The following is a 3717-nucleotide window of genomic DNA, read 5'->3' on the forward strand; positions in this document are numbered from 1 at the left end:
AAACAGGTGCCGTTCGTGTCTCTGTGTCTCAGAGTCTCCCCACATCACCCCTTTTATCATGTGCTTCTAGACTTGGGTTACTTGGGTAGGATACCTAAATTTCAGCCAAATGCTCTTATGTCTATCCTATTTCAGGCTCAGTCCTATATATTCACATAAAACCAAGTCATTCTTCTCCTTCAGCAACTCCTCTCCATTCCTGGAAAAATCTCTCATGCAAACCCAGTATCTCAGGTCTTAATCACCAGTTCAGTTCATCAATACATCTAAATCTCCGTTTAGACTAAAGCTGAAACATTCTCTCCCACTAACTAGGAACGGAATCACTGTCCTTATACATGTTGATGACAGATGATTGATGAATGGATGATAAAGATACCATAGAATATCACACGTAAAAATGCTTGACATAACACCTGGTTCTCAACTTTATTATCGTAAATATATTTTTCACAACTGTATTGTTAGCAATGCAGTTTTTTAAAATGAAGAAACCAAGGCTCAGAGTCACAGAGCAATTAATTCATAGAGTTAGGCTTCTAACTTATCTCTGATTCCAAAGCTCAGGCACTTTTGCTCAGATCCTACTAGCTCTACATTCCATTTTATGTAAAAGTAAGAAATTTTGAGACCATATAGCATGTTAATATGACACATCACATCACATAGGTGTTCTTGGCTCTTTAAGTATGTGTTTCTCTCTCATCGCATTCTGACAAGGAGGTGTTTCTTTGGAAGATATGGTCTATATTAGTTAGAGTGCCACTTGCAGCTGAAACTAGAGGGGGAATCTACTGTGTGTTGGCAGAGGTTACATCACGGGCAATGTATATCAATTCATGTTACTCTAGAGATCCGAAAAGGCAGATTATAGAAAGAAGTAGGTATCTTTCTTTCATTATGTGCTGTGGGTGGATAAACCGTAAACAACATTCCCTTCATTTGAAAGTGGTAAATGCAACAGATGGGAAAATTTCTGTTAATAGTATATTGGAAATCTTACATATCTCTATTTTGTTTGTAAATACAGTCTTGTTCTGAATCATAGTAATTCTTCTGTACGTGTGGATGTGAGACATGTAGGGCTCATCAGTGTCTACTCTCTGTTTCCAGGCATACAGACAGCATACTTCCCAGTCCCCTTTTGTAATAAGGAGGCCATGTTCCCATCTGGCCAACAGAACACTGCATGTATGGTTTCTAGAAACAGTCATTAGTTCCAGGTAGGTAACCTTCCACAACTTTCCTCGTCTTGCCACAGTCACCACTGAAGCATGTGTTGAAATGGAGGTGCCATCGGGTCCATAGAGACCAGATTGCTGAACCAACACATGGAGGGTAATTGTCCTAGAGCACTGCTAAAATGCACAGCACAATTTGCATGAATGAAAATAGCTTTTTTTTCTTAAGACACTGAGATCTTAGCAGGGCACCTAGATGGCTCAGTTGGTTAAGCGTCCAACTCTTGATTTCAGCTCAGGTCATGATCTCATGGCTTGTGAGTTCAAGCCCTGCATCCGGCTCCACACTGACAACACATAGCCTGCCTGGGATTCTCTCTCTCCCTCTCTCTCTTCCCCTCTTCTGCTTTTTCTCTCAAAATAAATAAATGTAAAAAAAAGTTTAAGAAAAGACATGGAGATTTAAGTATTGCCTCTTGCCACAATATAACGTGGACTCTCCTAACACTGTAAGATTGTTTCATTCATACTGTAAAATAGAGTATATATTTCTCTGTCCTAATCAAAAATAATAGATGCATTTCAACGTGATACGCAAGAGCTTCTACAATCTGGGCCAAACCTACTGTCCAAATTTTGTCTTCCACCATTCCACCGTGAAACTAGACACTATTCCTTGACCACATGCCATAACTTCTTGATTTTTTTTTATCTCCACTCATGTTATTCCCTGTGCTTCAAATTTGTCTCTTCCCTTTTCACATATCATGCAACTACCTACCTTTCAAAAGCCCAACTCATATGCTAGCTCTCCCATGAAACCTTCGCCAATTCCCCTATTCTGAATTTCTCCTTCCTTCACATTTTCATATTTATCTTTATCAATACTCCTTACATTTTATCCTATAGAATGATTTTTAAAATATTAGTTTCAAGTGTACAACATAATGATTCACTATTTGTAACCATTGCGAAATGACCACAAGAATTCTAATTAATATCCATCCACACACAGTTATAATTTTTTTCTTGTGGTAACTTTTAAGGTCTACTCTCTTAGTAACTTTCAAATACACAATACAATAGTATTAACTATAGTCAGCATGTTGTACAATACATCCCCATGACTCATTTATTTTATAACAGGAAGTCTGTACCTTTTGAACCCCTTCACCCATGTTATCCATTCCTCATGCTTTACCTCTGACAATCACCAAGTTTCTGTGCCTATAGGTTTTGATTGCTTTTTAGACTCCACATATAAGTGGGAAAACACCATATTTCTCTTTCTGTATGACTTATTTCACTTAGATAATGCCCTCAAGTTCCACTGATGTTATTGCAAATGGCAAGAAAATTTGTATGTACTTATCCGTCAATGGACACTTGGGCTGTTTCCATCTTAGCTACTGTAAAGAATGCTATAACGAACATGAGAGTGTAATTATCTTTCTGAGTTAGAGCTTTTATTTCTTTGGATAAATATGCAGTAGTAGAATTCTGGATCATGTAGTAGTTATATTTTCAATGCTTTGAGGAGTCTCCATACTGTTTCCCATAGTGGCTACAACAATTTGCATTCCCACTAACGGTGCACAAGAGTTCCTTTTTCTCTTTCTTTATATCCCTGCCAACACTTGTTATTTCTTGTCTTTTTGATACTAGCCATTCTGACAGGTGTGAGGTGATAGCTCACTATGGTTTTGATTTGCATATCCCTGATGATGAGTGATGTTAAGTATCTTTTCATGTATGTGGCCATCTGTATATCTTCTTTGGGGGAAAAAAGGTCCATTCAGATTCCTTGCCCATTTTTAACTGGGTCGTTGGGTTTTCTTGCTATTGAGTTATTATGAGTTATTTATGTATTTTGGATGTTAACCCTTGTCAGATGTAGTATTTGCAAATATTTCCATTAGGTGCGTTGCCTTTTCATTTTGTGGATAGCTTCTTTTGCCATGTGGAGCCTTTTAGTTTGATACAATCCCACTTATTCATCTTCACCTTTGTTGCTCTTGCTTCTGATGTCAAACCCAAAAACATCATTGCCGAGACCATTCTCAAGGAGCTTCCTGCCTATGTTTTCTTCGAGGAATTTTTGGGTCTTACACTGAAGTCTTTCAAATATTTTGAGTTGATCTTTGTGCATGGTGTAATATAGTGGTCTCATTTCATTCTTTTACATGTAGCTGTCCATTGTTCTCAACCTTATTTCTTGAGGAGATTGTTCTTTCCCCATCATATATTCTTGGCTCTTTTGTCATGAATGAGTTTACATCTATGTGTGGGTTTATTTCTGGACTTTCTTTTCTGTTCCATTGACCTCTGTGCTAGTTTTTAGGCCAATATCATACTGTTTTTTTTTTTTTATTACTATAGCTTTGTAATATACTCTGAAATCAGAATGGTGATGCCTCCAGCTTTGTCTATTTGGAGGCTTTATGATTCCATACACATTTCAGCATTGTTTGTTCTAATTTGTGAAAAAATTACATTGTAATTTTGAGAAAGATTGCATTGAATCTGTAGATTGCTT

Source organism: Hyaena hyaena, unplaced genomic scaffold (genome assembly GCF_003009895.1).
Source record: "Hyaena hyaena isolate Hyena2069 unplaced genomic scaffold, ASM300989v1 scaffold_5, whole genome shotgun sequence".
Taxonomy (NCBI): Eukaryota; Metazoa; Chordata; class Mammalia; order Carnivora; family Hyaenidae; genus Hyaena; species Hyaena hyaena.